The sequence below is a fragment of the Dioscorea cayenensis genome, unplaced genomic scaffold, assembly GCF_009730915.1.
Source record: "Dioscorea cayenensis subsp. rotundata cultivar TDr96_F1 unplaced genomic scaffold, TDr96_F1_v2_PseudoChromosome.rev07_lg8_w22 25.fasta BLBR01000738.1, whole genome shotgun sequence".
NCBI classification, from domain to species: domain Eukaryota; kingdom Viridiplantae; phylum Streptophyta; class Magnoliopsida; order Dioscoreales; family Dioscoreaceae; genus Dioscorea; species Dioscorea cayenensis.
In genome coordinates this window covers 14,733-33,595 of record NW_024087129.1, presented here as the reverse complement: position 1 = coordinate 33,595, position 18,863 = coordinate 14,733, and the positions used below count along the sequence as shown (strand labels likewise).

The 18,863-nt window shown below is 43.9% G+C and overlaps 2 non-coding genes across 2 annotated transcripts; one reads left to right on the top strand and one right to left on the bottom strand.

The window, feature by feature from the left end:
* Nucleotides 1–700: 700 nt before the first annotated feature.
* LOC120254918 lies at nt 701–807 on the bottom strand. The gene has a single exon (XR_005534810.1). It is a non-coding gene; the product is annotated as a small nucleolar RNA R71 (small nucleolar RNA).
* Nucleotides 808–10,002: 9,195 nt separating this feature from the next.
* On the top strand, nt 10,003–10,109 carry LOC120254919. Its single transcript, XR_005534811.1, has one exon. It is a non-coding gene; the product is annotated as a small nucleolar RNA R71 (small nucleolar RNA).
* Nucleotides 10,110–18,863: the final 8,754 nt, after the last annotated feature.

Genomic DNA, 18,863 nt, shown 5'->3' with positions numbered 1-18,863 from the left:
TTGCGGGATATACGCAAGGGGACCTTGTCAAGTTTTTGGCGCCGTTGCCGGGGAGTAGACGTTTAGAGATACTTTGCACTTTGTTTTCTTAGCTATTTCACCATACATTCTATTTCATATCTTCTTATTCTATCATCGTTATGATTTCTTTTTCTTTCTTTTTGGGTGAAGCTCCAGGTTATGACCCGAGGGTATCCCTCAATATTGATTGAAAGAGATCCCGAGCTTGAACGTACACTTAGAAGAAAAAGGAAATAGCCTGCAAGAACAGTACAAATTTAGTCGATTTGAAGTTGAAGAATCGAAAACATGGCGAACGTAATGAGCAACAATGGACATTATCTCGATTATGCCGCATCTTTCAGGTTAGGGACACAATCGAGTATTGTGCGCCCCCGATTACACTCGTAACTTTGAGTTGAAGCCGGCATTCATCCACATGTTGCAAAGCAATCCCAGATCAGCTCAACTGCTTTGGCCGATGAGGATCCAAACAGTCATATAGAGAGTTTTCTCGAGGTGTGTGATATGCAGAAAATAACAGAGTGACGGATAATGCCATCAAGTTGAGAGCTTTCCAATTTTCCCTAAAGGGGAGAGCGAAGCAGTGGCTACACTCATTACCTAGAGCATCGATTACCACATGGGAGGAGATGGTAGAAGCTTTTCTTGCTCGTTATTTCCCCCCGGAAAATTAGCAAAGCTTAGGAATGAGATCTCATCATTTGTTCAGTTGGAATTGGAGTCTCTATTCGAGACATGGGAAAGGTTCAAGGAACTCTTGAGAAAGTGCCCGCAACACGGATTTCTGAAGTGGATGATTGTTCAGACCTTTTACAACGGTTTGAATCCAAGTACAAGGCAACTCTTGGATGCGGCAGCAAGAAGTACCTTAGGTAGCAAGACCCCAGATGAGGCCCGTCAGTTAATTGAAGAAATGGGGCTAAACAGCTACCAATAGAATGCTAGGGAGAAGAGAAAGATGGCCGGTCTCCATGAAATAAATGCGGTAACTTCATTGGTGGCTCAAGTGGAAAATTTGAGTAAGAAGTTAGATCTTCTAATTTCAAATAGAGTGGCGGCCGTGACTAATTGCACAGGATGTGGTGGAGGACATGCTCCCTCTGATTGCCCGATCTCTATCGGTGATGTTTCTTCGGTGGAGAATGTTGATTTTGTAGGTAATGGCATAAGACCTCAAGGAAACCCATATAGCAATACCTACAATTTGGGTTGGAAGAATCATCCCAATTTCTCATGGAGTAATCAGGGTCCACAAAAGGCCATGGGGCCACCGGGTTTCCAACAACAACAACAAACACCTCAAGTGGAAAACAGAGTCTAAGGTTTGGAAACCCGAATGAATGACTTAGAGAAGCACTTGACTAGATTTGTGCAATCTACAAATACAAGGTTTGAATCAGTCAAGGCTACACTTCGCAACCACACAGCCTCTTTGCATAACCTTGAAAATCAGGTGGGGCAAATTGCGAAGTCTCTTTCTGAAAGGTCACATGGAAGCTTGCCGAGCAATACAGAAACCAACCCTAGAGAGCATGTGAAGGGGATCACTTTGAGAAGTGGTCGTGAGGTTGAAGGTAGGCTTCCGAGTGAGAAGCCAAAAGAACACGCACCCGAGGTTATAGAGGTAGAAGACGGGACAAGCAAAAAGAAAGAGGTGGCACCCCTACCTTTCAAGCCAAGAATCCCTTATCCCTCTAGATTGAAAAATGACCAAGGGGATGAACAGTACAAGAAGTTCCTGAGTATGTTCAAACAACTCCACATCAATATTCCTTTTGTTGAGGTGTTGGCCCAAATGCCTAAGTATGCGAAGTTCTTGAAAGACTTGTTGACTAATAAGAGGAAGTTGAAGGAAAGTACTTCAGTGATTTTGGATGCTTCATGCTCAGCGGTATTACAAAAGAATATGCCGAACAAGAAGAAATACCAGGGAAGCTTCATCATTCCGTGTAATATTGGCAATCTAGGTAAGGAAATGGCATTGGTGGACTCAGGGGTTAGTATCAACGTCATGCCATAAACTTTCTTTCAAAAGCTAGGCTTGGGTGAGCCTAGGCCTACTCGGATGACTTTACAACTAGCGGACCGAACAGTACGACATCAGAGAGGCATCATTGAAGATGTGCTTGTTAAGGTGGACAAGTACATTTTTTCGGTTGACTTTGTAGTGCTAGACGTCGATGAGGATGCTGATGTACCTTTGATACTTGGGTGACCGCTCTTGTGGACTTCCAAAGCATTGATTGATATGGACGGCAGAGAGCTCACATTGAGAGTTGGAGATGGCAAGCTCACATACCGCCTTGCTGAAGCCATACGGCATTCTCTTGATTTCGATGATACTTTATACTTTCTGGACACTACTGATGAGATTGTTGATAAATACATGCAGGAAATGTTCAATCCGGATCCGTATGAAGGTTTGTTCGACCAAGAGGAGGGACATGAAGATGTAATGATGCTTAGATAGACGGAAGAAGTACCATCTACCCCGGGGATCCTGAAGAAGGTGCTCAGAAAATGAAGAGGGCTAGGAGACGCCACCAAAAACACTCCAAGGCTATTGGAGACGTCCGTGAACGGAAGGAGTTGGATGAATCATTGCTAGGTGGTCCCAAGCCCGATAATACACCCTCTACTTTCAATAGATTGTTCTCATCATGCTTTCAAGTCATGGGTAAGTGGGCAACTGACACGCGTCTGAATATGCGTGTAAACTGCAAGTGCACGGGTGTCGAAGTAATAATTACCGCGGTGAGTGGGTAGTCGAATCCACAGGGAACAGGGCTACTAGTACTAACTTCTTCTCTGATTTCTAACCTAATGATTAATGGAAAGGTGTGGTGATGTAATGTGCGAAGAAATGAATACAGGAGACGAATATGCAAGGGTTTAATGGATGGAGATCTCAATCAGTAAAAGTGGGGTATTCGGGCAATGCTCCCCCTAGGATTCGTGTATTAGGTACCGAATAAGAAAAAGTGTTTCTATGATGAGTAAGTTAAGTTGTGGAAATCCAAATATAATCGGATCCGGCCTCCCGATCACCGATACTAGTCCCCTATGAGGTCCCAGTGAAGAAATCGCTCAATCTCAATACCTCACACCACATATGACTGCAAAGCACTCTAAGGATTCAAAGAGGTGTATCCGACTCCTAAAGATTGATCCAACCCTAATTCCCGACGAAGGATCCTAACCCCCTACAAGGTCCCGGCGGAGAAATCTCTCAATCTCACGCCTCACACCAAATATGGTTGAATAGAGCTTAGGGAACGGAGATAGAATACACTCAATCGGAAGGGAGAGGGGACACTCCACTATCTTATGACTCACTCTCTCAACCCTCTTTAACCTTGAAGTTCTAACTCTAATGGAGACCTCTCTCACATCAAAGTAAGAAATCATGCAATTCCAATCAACCACAAGGATTAATTAAACAAGCAAGCAATGAGAATACAAGATTAAAACTTAATCAAACTCGGATTAAATAGAAACACTAAGCAAATCCACAAAAGATGAGAATCCTAGGGTTCACAAGCCCAAATACCCTCTAGGGTTTTAGCTCTCCATAGAGCAACATACAAAACACACCATCAATGAATGAAAGTACATTAAAACCATAGAAATAAACCCTCTTATATATGAATTGATGGCCTTGATGGAGAGCTTCAACATCTTGAAGGACCCACTCCGAAGCTAGGTTCACCGGTGGCTTCCTTAATGCTATGATGGAGGAGGAATCGACCAAATTTGGTGACGAAGTGCCTCCAAAGCCGCAAAGACCTTCTCTCCAAACCTTAGCCGTCTCACCCCTCAAGAGCCGCACAAAAGATCTGAAAGAATAGGGCAAAACGGCTATTTATAGGCCTTAGATCGCGCCTGTCACGTGCCCTCATGCGCCCGTGTAGATTTTCCACGCGGCCGCGTGGGCTGCAGAAATTTCCACGCGGGCACGTGGAATTTCTGCGCGGGCGCGTTGAATTTCCGCGAGGGCGCGTGAACAGTACTTTGCTACAAGAAAATATTACAGTAAAATTACTACAGTAATTTTCACAAAACGCGATCCAAATACTCTTCTCTTGAGGCCACATGTCCGGGCACACGTCCATGTGGTAGGCTATAAAACTTTTCGTCATCGACGTATCTTTGAGAGGTCTTGCAATCTTCACAAAGAGAAGGAACATGAAGATGTGATCGCCTTTTGTGCCCTTCCAACTAGTGATTTGACTTCAATCTTCTTGGAAGTTGGCACACATCTCTACGCTTTATGAACTCCTCTCGTATTTTTGGTACTTGAATTGAACAAGAACTCCCAACATTGTGTCTTTATAGCCTATCTTTTGTTTCCTTTTTTACTCTTCAAGGCATTCACAACCTATATGCATAAAAAGAACACCAAATACACAATATGAGACATAAACCACAGTAAAAAAATGATGCTCAATGCATGTAAAAACATATATAAAAAAATATGTCTACTCAAGCACTTATCAAACTCCCCACACTTAAGTCTTTGCTTGTCCTCAAGCAAAAATTAAACATTATACCTATGGAAAGAAAAGAGAAGTGCTTGGCCTTAGGTTCACCAAATGAGTACAAGAATAAAAATTCTACAATCATGGAGAGAATCAAACACTAGACAAAAACAATCAATGCTCTAGCAAACAATCCAATAAAAATTGAATGTGATAAAATCCGAATGCGTGTGTGTGTGTGTAAAACTCAACTCATATCAACACTATGTCCACTACCAAGTTCTTATTACCATGGGACTTATTTATAAACAGAAAGAATAGGTAGTAGCTTCACACAACCTCTAAGGTAGCCCTTTCCCAAGATGCCTCCCGAGTGGCTTTCACACTTTCGAGGTGGTAGCTCTTTCTACCGAGGATGGTAGCTTTCACACATCCCATGAGATAGCTCTTTCTCTCATTAAGGCATAACAAGTATCCGACTTATGAGAGTAGCTACATACATCATGGGTGGTAGCTCTTTCCATACCCTATGTACAAACAACAAACAATTTCCATTTCTCTAATAGAAACTAGCACACTAAAGTCCCAAACATAATGAACTAGAGTTTTCATAGGTCTAATGAGCGAGAAAAGTGCAGAAAGAGCAATCGGACAAAAAAATATTCAATAAAAATTGGATGAAAAACTAGAGCATGATAAAAATCCATGTTTATAACCTCCAAAAAAACTAAGAATTAAACTCTTAACCCTAAGGTGAACCTTCCTTGGCAACAAGAGCATGCTCATGAAAACACAAGTAAAAAGTCATGTATAAGGTGAACCCTCCCCACACTTAAGATGTACATTGTCCTCAATGTACACATGCAAGCACAATAAAAATAATAACAATGGAAGCATAATGTGTGTGGGAATGCAATTAAAATAATACTCCCCTGAACTCCTCATTAATCATTTGGTGAAGTCTAACTCATGGGCTTGTTGTATGGGTTGTGAAGCTCACACGACCATGTGACAACATCACATGATCATGTCTATGACTAAAACACCATCCACCTCACTCTGAAGGCCATTTGCACGGAATATAAGGGGTTCAGTGAATCTCAACAAAATGTAAAAAAGAAAAATACGAGTTCAGACAAATAACATAATAGAGCATATACTCGCATAAAAGAAAGACAAGAAGATAACTCTCAGAAGGTGAAGCCTTTCTGAGTACAAAAGTCTAAATACTACTAACAAAGCAACTAAAAGCAAGAAACTAAAAGAGCAGTCTCATGAGTGTGACGCCTCAAGCGTCAGTAGCTGGAGCTAGTGCTGGTACAGAAGCGGAGGAGACCTCCTCGTCAAGAGTTTGCTGAATACGATCAAGACGCTCCAGAATCCGTGCCTCGTTCTCAAGAATGGTAGCAACGGCAGCCTCGAGTCGAGCCAGACGCTCGTGAACTCGAGGGAAAAATGACCCAAGATCGGCTGATGCTGCCGGGGCTGCCTCGGTGACTATGGGCTCGGCTGTAGGTGGTGCCTCTGTAGCCTCAGTAGGCTCCTCATCGTCCCCAGATGATGACTCTACTAGTGCATATCCGCCCGAGCCTGTACATCGCACAATGCCCATCAAACGGAGAGTGGCCAAACCCCATGGTGCCGGAGTACTGACTCTCTCCTCGTCTCTGACTGAACGGATAAGACCCATCTTGAACATAAGACGAGTGATGTAGGGTCCTGCAAACAATGCTCCCAATCGCAAGTACTCACTCTGATGACGAAAGTAGTCAGCAACCACATATCCTAAGTGGAGAGGGGCTCCATGGATCATGGAGTAGAGGTACAACAGATCTGTCCTGCGAAGTGAACTAGTACCATCCCCCCGACTTGTCACAGAACTGCTAAGAACAACATGGATGTACCTGTGCGCCGGTCGAGTAAGCAATGAGGCCTTAGACTGACCTGCGGAATACTGACGACCACCACATAGATCATGGAAGACCCGGCCCGGGAGTGAGATTAGAAGGATAATCGGTGAGGAGCTCGGTGTACTCGATAGTATCGGGCGTAGGGTCCGATCGTGATAAACCCGAGATATATCGAGAACTGGGTGAAAGACATCCTATGCGGCTGATCGAAAGCGCGGAAACGAATGTCATTGGAAACATCAAAACTGATATCAACTGTCTCACGATCAAAAGAAAATGAGGCAAGAACTTCCAAGGTGATATCTCGCCTGACGAGCTCCTGAATAGAGAATAATGGCTCCCCAACCCCCCCACACTAACAAGTGCTCGACCTACTCGATGAAGACAAATGTCCTCTAGTGCATCCCGATCAATAAAAACGCGATTGTCCAATCTTCGATTCTGTGGAGATGCTCAAACCAGCCGATGAGCAGGGGTCAAGAAATTCAATTACCGGGTGGTGGGGTCGGCTCCCCTATCATGGCGAGAACGTTTACGGGCTAACCTCTTGGTCCGTGGTGCCATAATCTGCAGAAAGCACTTAAAAAAACATTAGTTCGGCATGAATACAGTAAAACTGGGCACCACATGCGCAAGAACAGCGAGCCGGGGGAAAAACAAGGCCAATTGGCCTTTTTTTCTAGCCCACGCGGGCGTGTGGGAAAGCCACGTGCCCTCGTGTGTGCGTGCTTGGCTCGGCCGAGCAGCCGCGTGCCCGCGCGGCCCAGCCACGCGGTCGCGTGGGTCGGGTGCGCTGCCTCGCTAGCGGGCTCACGCGCCCGCGTGGCCCATCCACGCGGCCGCGTGGCGTTGCGGCCAGCGCGAGTTCAGCCCACACGGTTGCGTTGGCAAGCCGCGCGACCGCATGGGCGCCGGACTCCCGAGTTTTCGCCGGAGTTGGGCTCCTATGCTTTCACAAAAAAATCATTCTCATACATTGAACAAGTGTCTCAGCATGATTCCCTATGAGAACTATCATCAAAAATATGAAGGAAAGTCCATGAAAGTGACCTTGAAAAAAACATGGAAAAAGGGGGAAAAAGAGTGAAGGCTTACGGAGCTAATCGGAGAAGAAAAACTTGGTGTAAACTCCGCAAATTACCTCTAATCCTCCAAAGAGTTGAAAACAATTGGTTTTAGAAATTAAAAAAATTGAGTTTTCTAGGAGTGGAAGGTGGAAGATGAAAGGGTTCTTTGAAAATAGAAGATGATGAATAGTGCCCCTTCATATTTTTATAGGCACAAGGGGGTGTGGATTTTCCACACCCCGCGTGAGATTTACTACGACCGCGTGAAAATTACACGCGGCCATGTGGACTGCAAAATTTCTGCAGACAGTCCATAGTATGCCAAATTAATACCAATTTTTCAACATTAAACATCAAATTCACCCTAAACCATGTTATTCACATAAACAACAATTCAAATCACCAAAAAAAATTCCACGAATACACCAGCGGTCAACAAAATTAATCAAGATACACACTCATGAATTTATTTCTGCAGAATTTAAATTTTGAGTTTAAAAACTAATTAAAAGCTTGGGTTGCCTCCCAAGAAGCGCTTGTTTAACGTCATTTAGCTTGACGTACCTGTTTTTACCACATGGTGGCTCATAAAGATGAAAAACCTCTTTTCAAGCAACCTCCACACATGATGGACAAAAATTCTTCATACTCAAGGAGAAATTTTTGACTATGTTACCGAATGAGGGAGTGTCGCGCTCTTCCTTTGTGTGCTTGTCCTCAAGTGTGGTGGAATACTTTCGGTAGTGACGTCTCGACCTCTTGACTTGGCGAAAAATCTGTTTCAAAAATCCTCCTTGAGGTTGTTCATTAAGGACTTGTTTTGCACAATTGGTTGTGTCCTCCTCATCAATGTCCGGCCAAACCTCATATGGATTTGGATTGAGAAATTCCTGTAGGTACTCATCAGAAATCTCATCATTGACATCAAAAAAATAACAAGTATCATCAAAGTCAAGAGAGTGCTTCATTGCTTCGGCGAGACGTTATGTCATCATTTCTTCTCCAATGCGTAATGTCATCTCGCCTCCATCCATGTCAATGAGAGCTTTGGAGGTTCTCAAAAAGGGTCTTCCTAGAATTAATGGAACCTCCGCATCTTCATCGACATCTAACACTACAAAATCTGTAGGAAATATATATACTTGTCAACCTTTACCAAAACATCTTCAATTATACCTCGAGGATGAAGAACGGAGCGATCGGCCAGCTGTAAAGTCATGCGGGTTGGCGGTGGCTCTCCTAACCCCAATTTCTGAAACAAAGTGTACGGCATGATATTAATACTAGCTCCCGAATCGGCTAAAGCTTTTTCTTCCCCCAAACCTCCGATTGCACAAGGTATGATAAAGCATCCCGGATCTTTCATTTTGTTTGGCAGATTTTTCTAAAGCATTGCCAAACAATTCCCTTCTAACACCATAGCCACACTTTCCTCCATCTTCCTCTTGTTGGTCAAGAGGTCCTTTAAGAACTTTGCATAATGAGGCATTTGAGATAACGCCTCTACAAAGGGAATGTTAATGTGTAACTATTTGAATAGATCCAAAAATTTCCCTGCTTTTTGCGATCGGGCTTTGGTCTTTTCTTCAAACGCTACCGGATAAAGGGATCCTTGGAGTATATGAAGGGAGTGACGGAGCTGGTCGCTTCTCGTTATCTTGCACCTTATCATTTGGCAGTTTCTGAGGAAATTCAGCAATCTTCCCATGGGGGTTTTAGCTTGAAGAATTTCTGAATTTTTTTCTCAAGCAAAGTGAGCTCTTCTTGGAGTTCTCGACCACTTCTCAAAGTGATCGCCTTCACTTGCTCCCTTGGGTTATCTCTGTGTTACTTGGTAGGCTCCCTAAAGGTCTCTCCGCCAATGACTTTGCTATTTGTCCAACTTGATTCTCCAAATTATGTAAAGAAGCGGTATGATTGCGGAGTGTTGCTTCTATGTTTTGGAACCTTGTGTCTGTTGATTGAATAAACTTTGATAAAAGCCTTTCTAATTCTGAAACTCTCTCTGGAATTGAAGGTGTTTGCTGAAATCCAGGTGGGGCAGTGGTCTTTTGCTGCCCTTGATTGCCCCACGAGAGATTTGGGTGGTTTCTTCACCCTTGGTTGTAAGTGTTGCTATACGGATTACCTTGTCCTCTTACCGAATTGCCCACAAAATCTACTTCTTCACTTGGGGCTGAAGTTGTAATCGAGATAGGGCAATCCGACGGCATATGTGAGCCCCCACAACGGTCACAACTTGTGATTACGGCTACCCTTGATGAAGTCAAAGTGTCCAATTTCTTGGTCAGTGCTTCTACTTGGGCTGCCAAGGATGTAACCGCGTCGATCTCATGGAGTCTGACCACTTTCTTCTTGACTCTTACATTCCATTGGTAGCTATTCAAACCCATTTCTTCAATTAACTGTCGGGCTTCTTCGGGAGTCTTGTTTCCCAATGTTCCTCTTGGGGTGGCATCAAGAAGTTGTTTGCTACTCGAGTTCAACCCATTGTAAAATGATTGAATAACCATCCACTCGGGGAACCCATGTTGTGGACACTTCAGCAAGAGGTCCTTGAATCGCTCCCAAGTCTCAAATAAAGATTCAAGCTCCATTTGAACAAATGATGATATCTCATTGCGAAGTTTTGCCGATTTCCCCGGAGGAAAATACCTTGCAAGGAAAGCCTCGGCCATTTCGTTCCATGTTGTAATCGAGGCTCTTGGCAATGAATGAAGCCATTGTTTGGCTCTCCCCTTTAATGAGAATGGAAAAGCCCTCAAACGGATTGCATCATCCGAGACCCCATTGATCTTCAACATATCGCAAACTTCAAGGAAATTTTCAATATGATTGTTTGGCTCTTCATCTGATAACCCATTAAATTGTGCGGACTGTTGAACCATTTTAATGAAACCCGGCTTTAACTCAAAATTCTGGGCTGTCACCGGTGGCCTAACAATGATCGATTGTGTCCCACGAATTGTAGGCCTAGCAAAATCTGAGAGTGTTCTTGGTTGGCCCCCTTGTTCTGCCATATTCTCAGATTCTTCAACCTCTATTTCAGCTGAAAAATTCTGTTCCTGCACAGGTTCCTTGCCCCTTCTACGAATTCTTCGCTCAATTTTAGGATCCTCTTCAACCAATGTCGAAGGTTCCCTCGGGTCATAACCTGAAGCTGAAATCAATGAAAAGAAACAATAAGAACGGCGGAAGAGATAAGTGAAGTGGAAATAGAAAATGAAAATGTGAAAGACTAAAGTAACCAAGTCCTAGCGTTCTGACACGTCCGAATATGCGTATAAACCGCAAGTGCACGGTGTCGAAGTAATAATTACCCGGTGAGTCAGGTAGTCGAATTCACGAGGGAACGAGTATTAGTAATAACCACTTCTCAATTATCTAGTCAGAATCAATGAATATGATGAAGTGAACTAATTGCAAGCAAAGCAAACAAATATGCAAGAAATAAAGTAGAAGAGTCTCAATCACTAAGGATGAGGTATTCGGGCAATGATCCCCCTAAGATCTTCCTTGAAGCTCAAAATTCACTAAATACTCTAGAATCGAGTCTAATGAGTCGAGGTAGTCCAACGATAACCAATCCTAGTCTCCAAGCAAAAGGCACTAGTCCCCTACAAGGTCATGGTGGAGAAATCGACCAATCTCAACACTTCACACCCTATATGACCGCAATATGCTATGAGGAAACCTAAGAGTGAAACCGATTCCTACATGTAGATCCAACCCTAATTCCCGGCAAAGGATCCTAACCCCCTACAAGGTCCCGGCGGAGAAATCGAGCAATCTCATGCCTCACACCAAATATGGTTGCAAAGAGAATATGGAATACGGAGATAGGAAACACTCAATCAAAGGGGAAAGGGGACACTCCTCCATCTCAAGGCTCACCCTCTCAACCCTCTTTAATCTTGGAAATCTAACTCTAATGGAGACCTCTCACATCAAAGTATTAAATCATGCAATGTAAATCAACCACAAGGATTAACAACACTAGCAAGCAATTAAATCACAAGATTAAAACTCAAGACAACTCGGATTAACTAGAAGTATTAAGAAAATCAATCCAAAATATAAATCTAACGGTTCACATGCCCAAATACCCACTAGGGTTTAGTCCTCCATGGGCCTAGTTACAAAACAATAATGGATACAATGAAAAGCAATAAAACCCATAGAGAAAAACCCCCTCGAATTCGCGCGGATTGGCCTTGATTGGTAGTTCTACGTCTTGAAGGGTTCCTCTCCGAAGCTAGGTCGCCAATGGCTCCCCAAAATGCTATGACGTCGAAGGAACGTATCAAAGTTGGTGTAGAACTCCCTCTCAATCAGCGAAGACCTTCTCCTCAAACCCTAGCCGCCTCTCTCTCAATGTCTATGCTCAAAGCTCCGCAAAAAGTCCCTTTAGAATCGGCCAAAAGGTGTATTTATAGCCTCACATCGTGTCTGTCACGTGCCCCAACACGCCCGCGTGGGCTGCAGGAATTTCCACGCGGGCGCGCGGATTTTCTGCGCGGGCGCATGAACAGTAATTTTGCTACAGTGATTTTCACAAAAACGCGATGATAAACATTCTCCTCTTAAGGCCACACGATCATATGGTAGGCTATACGGCTTTTCCTTCATCAATGCGTCTTGAAAGGTCTTGAAATCTTTACAAAGAGGAGGAATGTGGAGACATGGCTGCCTTTGTGCCCTTCCATTAATAACTTAGCTTGCAAAACTATGGAAGTTGGCACACATCTCCTCATACACGAACTCCTCTTGTGTCTTCCAACTTGATTTGTACAAGAACTCCCAATATTATGCCATGATAGTCTATCTTCGCTCCCTTTTGAAATCCCAATGCCTTCACAACCTATATGCATAAAAGAACACCCAATACACGAAATGAGACATAAACTGTATAAAATATGATGCTCAATGTATGTAAAACATGCATAAAAAAATGTTCACTCAAGCACTTATCATGTTCCTAATATCCCGTTCCCCGGCAACGGCGCCAAAAACTTGACACGTCTGAATATGCGTGTATGTACCGCAAGTGCACGGGTGTCGAAGTAATAATTACCCCGGTGAGTGGGTAGTCGAATCCACAGGGAACAGAAGCATTAGTATTAACCAATTCTTAGTTATCTAGTCAAAATCAATGGATATGATTGATAAACGCCTAAATGTATGTATTTCATATGTATTAATCGTGTATTATTTGTGAACATGTTAACGAATTGATGCCCGTTTTATGTCTAAATTGGTTATTTCTGTGTTGCAGGTCTTAAATGAGTCAAACAATGCTCAAAAATGCAAATCGGATGAATTCGACATCAAAAACGGCATTTTTGGGGTCCCGGCACTGTAGCGGGCTGTAGCATGTCATTGTTCTTGCTGCGGGCATTTGGCTGGGAGTTTCACGGGCTCCATGCGCCCGTATGGATGCCCGTGAGGTTTTTGGGCATTTGCCTGTGAGCTTCACGGGCTCCATGCGCCCGCATGGAGCCCGCATGGACTGACGGGGTATATAAGAAAGTGATTTCTTCTAGGGCAAAGAGAGGAGTTTTTGGAGAGTTCTTCAAGCCGATTTTCACCAGTCTTTGAGAGGCAAGATTACATGTTTTGGAGAAGGGAAATCTAAGGGAGAAGCTCGGATTTGGCTGGATCTTCACCGATCTCTTCTTTGGGAGTTTGTAGACGACGAGGGAAGCCGCCCCCATTGCGGCGTCCGTGGAAGCCTTTCCACCTAGCTTGGCTTGTCTTCCTTCTTCCATTGTTTGAGGGAGTTTTTTTATTATGCCATTTGTAGTTGTTTGCATGGATTTGTTGCTTGGATTTGTTTGTATGGACTGAGTAGACCCCAAGGTCACCGGATGTCGATGAACCTTGGGGTGAACTTGTGTATTTGGATGATTTAAGTTTGTTTATTGCAATTGTTGTGTTTTGAGATTCATTCTTGGTGCATTTGATGTGTTGCTTACATGCGAACTCTGTAAACCAACTGCTAGGTTGTACTTGGTAGCGTGACCATCGCCCTCGTACTAGACACACCAAGTTTGGAAGTGATTCATGTACGAATACGCCGTGACCATCGGGTATTCATGCACCCTCCACCATTAGGGCCGGACCAAGTTGTGTTCGGCTCTAATTAGGGATTTCCCCACTTGTTAATGCAATCGTATGAGGATTTGATCGGAAGAAATTTGCGTGTCAATACTTATACCGGATTAGGGGTCAATGGCCGTGACCATCGGGTTGACCTAATCTAGGAAATCTCTTGGTCCAAACCTTCAATTGCATGACATTCTTAGCATCCCGTGCACTTTAGTAGCCCCTAGGGAATCCGCATCCGTGACCGTTCCTTTCCCCGATTTTTATACCCCTCTCCGTATTTTTAGTCTCCACTTGTAGTTATCTTATTTTAATTAATAGATTAGAGAAACCTTTCGAATCTTGTCGGCTAGACAATAAGCGAAGAGGAAGTAAGGGTAGATCCTTGGGCCCAGGGAATATGACCCTCTCGTGCTTGCACGAGAGGTATTACTTGACGACTCCGTGCACTTGTGGATCGCACTCATCAATGATGAAATGAACTAATTGCAAGAGAATTAATAAGAAAACAAGCGATCAAGAAAACGAGTAAAGGAGATCTCAATCAATAAAGATGAGGTATCCGGGCAATGCTCCCCCTAGGATCTAACATGAAGCTTACGATTCACTAAATGCTTCTAAACCGAGTCTAATGAGTCGAGGTAATCCAAGAACACCGGTACTAGTCCCCTACAATGTCCTGGCGGAAAAATCACTCAATCTCAATACGCTCTAGGGATACCTAAGAGTGAAACCAATTCCTAAGGATAGATCCAACCCTAATTCCCGACGAAGGATCTCTAACCCCCTACAAGGTCCCGGCGGAGAAATCTCTCAATCTCACGCCTCACACCAAATATGGTTGCATAGAGTTTAGGGAATATGGAGATAGGAAACACTCAATCGGAAGGGAGAGGGGACACTCCACTATCTCATGACTCACCCTCTCAACCCTCTTTAACCTTGACGTTCTAACTCTAATGGAGACCTCTCTCACATCAAAGTAAACAATCATGCAAATCCAATCAACCTCAAGGATTAATTAAACAAGCAAGCAATGGGAATACAAGGTTAAAACTCAAATCAACTCGAATTAATAGAAACATAAAGCAAATCATTACAAAACATAAATCCTAGGGTTCACATGCCCAAATACCTACTAAGGTTTAGCCCTCCATGGAACAATTTACAAAACAATGATTATTACAATGAAAAGCAATGAAAGCCATGAAGTAAAACCCCCTTAAATTCGTGATGATGGCCTTGATGGGTCGCCCAACGTCTTGAAGAATCCTTCTCCGAAGCTAGGTCGCCGAAGTAAAAGTGATTTCACGGTGCGTTGTTGGATTTTTAAGGCACGGCCGGGCGGGTTTCACGCCCCGTGGATCCAGACGGGCGTGTGGAAATTCCACACGACCGTGTGGATTTCTGCAGCATTGGCTAATCAACCTGTTTGATCGATTGTATTTTAAATTTTACAGACTATGGCACCTCGGTCAAAGAAGCAGACGGAAAAGCGGCCACGTGAGTCATCTTCCGAGCCTGAGGGTATGAGTTTCACTATTCCCGAGCACCAGGTTCGTTTTGATAGGTTGTTGAGAGTTCAGTTTGGACTAACTCGATTCCTAGGTACGAGCATACTAAGAGATCTACAGCAGGGAGATGAGTTTGCAGACGAGGTCGAGGATCTCGTATCATTAGGTGTTTGGAGGCGGTTATTGACAATTAAAGAGCCAGCCATCCGAGAGCTCGCATTAGAGGTATTATCATCATTTGAGTTTGATAGATCCTACGCGAGCTTCCACAGTGTTGACACTATTCAGTTCATAGTATTTGGACACCACTATAGTTTGAGCCTCACTTAGTTTTCTATTCTGCTCGGCTTGTATAAGGAGGTATTCACAGATACAAAGGAGTATGCTCAGTTACCGACTGATTATCTTGGAGCCTTGACCCCGCAGAGAGCTTACAGAGTGCTATGTGGTCAGGGCCAGTAAGAGCCGGGGGTGTCCAAGGCCATGTGCCTTTCCTGACCTGCATACAGATATTTACATGCCATCATGAGTAGGTCGGTGAATGGCCATGGTGATAGCACTGGTGTTCTTAGCCGACAGGAACTTCTGTACTTGTACTCGATGGTGCAGCGTGTACCGATTCACTTAGGACACATCATGGCAGAGTACATCATACATCAGGGGCATTATGCTAGACTGGGAGCGATTTTTTCGGGCCCTTACATCACGAGATTAGTATTGGGCATGGGTCTCTTGGAAGCGATTCGCGGGGCCGAGGAGACGATTATTCCTGCTCCCCTGAGCCTAGAGATGATGAGGTTGATGGGCATGGTGCGCAGGGTTCGGACAGGGGTTTTTGCTTTAGTGCTACCAGCTCCAGAGATAGTCGAGGATGAGGGTGATGAAACCGGGGTACCTCAGCCCGCTCTTGAGCCTTAGCCAGCACCGATGGAGACCGAGGCACCTCCAGTGGCAGAGGAAGCACCCCCCGTGCGTATGTTTTCACCATTTCGAGCTCATGATCGCTTTGAGAGGCTAGAGAGCGCTTTGGGTGTGATACGGATAGATGTCATTGAGCTGCGAGCAGAGATTTCAGAGATCAGGGCAGCACAGGAACAGAGTTCAGCCCCCCTCGGCATCTCCTGCACCTCCATCGCCTACCCCGGCACCGGTGGACCCACCATGTGCGTCTTCACCAGCAGTAGCACGGCAGCCCGAGGGTGACACCGACACTTGAATTTACTTTATTTTTAGACTTGTTCACTCAAAAAGGATTCTCCTTCTGAGTTTATTTGTATTTTGCATCTCGAGTTGTATTCATTGCTTTAACTTTTATATACTCGAGTTATTTTTGTTTTATTGAGCTTCACTCGAACCCCTCGTGTATGCGTGCGAGATGGTCTTGTCATCTTGGGGAATTGAGACTTTGTCATGGGCACGGCCAAAGTGCTTTTGGCACTTGGCCATGTGAGCTTCACAACCCGTCGGAACATTACTCCCAAGGACTTAGCTCCATCAAACGCGACACTAGGAGTCAGGGGAGTATTGTTTTGATTGCTTCTCCCACATATATTCTTCATTAATATATATTTTGAGTGATCTTGAATATGTACATTGAGGACAATGTACAACTTAAGTGTGGAGAGGGGGGCGAGTTTCATAGTGCACACATCCTTTTTATTGTTCTTGATTGATATACATGCTCACATAGCCAATGGCGGTTCACTTTAGTTACAATGATTGTATTCTTGAGTTTAGGAGAAATTTTAACATTGAATGTTTTTATGCTCTAGTTCTTGCTTGAATTTCTAGGAATTTTTACCCGATTTACACTCAGTGCACTACTCACTCTTTAAACTCTATTGGAAACTCATGTTCGATGTTAAAGGGACTAGTTATAGTTGTATCTTGTGTTAAATTCTGAAAAAAAAAATACAAAATAAACAAAATAGTTTTATTGTTTATTTGTGCTTGTTGGGTGGAAAGAGCTACCACCTATGAAGTATGAAGCTACTTGATAAACGCCTAAATATATGTATTTCATATGTATTAATCGTGTATTATTTGTGAACATGTTAATGAATTGATGCCCGTTTTATGTCTAAATTGGTTATTTCGGTGTTGCAGGTCTTAAATGAGTCAAACAATGCTCAAAAATGCAAATCGGATGAATTCGACATCAAAAACGGCATTTTTGGGGTCCCGGCACTGTAGCGGGCTGTAGGAGGTCATTGTTCTTGCTGCGGGCATTTGGCTGAGAGTTTCACGGGCTCCATGCGCCCGCATGGATGCCCGTGAGGTTTGCTGGGAATTCTCAAGTCTCGGTACTGTAGCAAAAATACTGTATCAAAAACACTGTAGCTGAGCACTGTAGCACCGGCAGGTTTTTGGGCATTTGGCTGTGAGCTTCACGGGCTCCATGCGCCCGCATCGACTGATGGGGTATATAAGAAGCTGATTTCTTCTAGGGCAAAGAGAGGAGTTTTTGGAGAGTTCTTCAAGCCGATTTTCACCAGTCTTTGAGAGGCAAGATTACATGTTTTGGAGAAGGGAAATCTAAGGGAGAAGCTCGGATTTGGCTCGATCTTCATCGATCTCTTCTTTGGGAGTTTGTAGACGACGAGGGAAGCCGCCCCCATTGCGGCATCCGTGGAAGCCTTTCCACCTAGCTTGGCTTGTCTACCTTCTTCCATTGTTTGAGGGAGTTTTTATTATGCCATTTGTAGTTGTTTGCATGGATTTGTTGCTTGGATTTGTTTGTATGGACGAGTAGACCCCAAGGTCACGGGATGCCGGTGAACCTTGGGGTGAACTTGTGTATTTGGATGATTTAAGTTTGTTTATTGCAATTGTTGTGTTTTGAGATTCATTCTTGGTGCATTTGATGTGTTGCTTACATGAGAACTCTGTAAACCAACTGCTAGGTTGTACTTAGTAGCGTGACCATCGCCCTTGTACTAGACACACCAAGTTTGGAAGGGATTCATGTACGAATACGCCGTGACCATCGGGTATTCTGCCCCTCCACCATTAGGGGCTAGACCAAAGTGTGTTCCCTGCTCTAATTAGGGGATTTCCCCACTTGTTAATGCAATCGTATGAGGATTTGATCGGAAGAAATTTCGTGTCAATACTTATACCGGATTAGGGGTCAATGGCCGTGACCATCGGGTTGACCTAATCTAGGAAATCTCTAGGTCCAAACCTTCAATTGCATGACATTCTTAGCATCCTGTGCACTTTAGTAGCCCCTAGGGAATCCGCATCCGTGACCGTTCCTTTCCCCGATTTTTATATCCCTCTCCGTATTTTTAGTCTCCACTTGTAGTTATCTTATTTAAATTAATAGATTAGAGAAACCTTTTCGAATCGTCGGCTAGACAATAAGCGAAGAGGAAGTAAGTGTAGATCCTTGGGCCCGGGGAATCGACCCTCTCGTGCTCGCACGAGAGGTATTACTTGACGACTCCGTGCACTTGCGGATCGCACTCATCACTACTCTCATAAGTCAGATACTAGCTATGTCCTAATGAGAGAAAGAGCTATCTCATAGGATGAGTGAAAGCTACTACTCCGGTAGAAAGAGCTACCACCTCGAAAGTGTGAAAGCCACCTTAGCGGCCACTTTGGAAAGGGCTACCTTAGAGGATGTGTGAAGCTACTACCATCTTTGAAATTGTTGTCACTTTTGTAGATAAATAAGTCCCTTGTACTTAGAACTTTGAGGAGTATACCTTGGGTTGTTTTGAGTGAGTTCACACACGTACACGATTTCAGGTTTGTTGT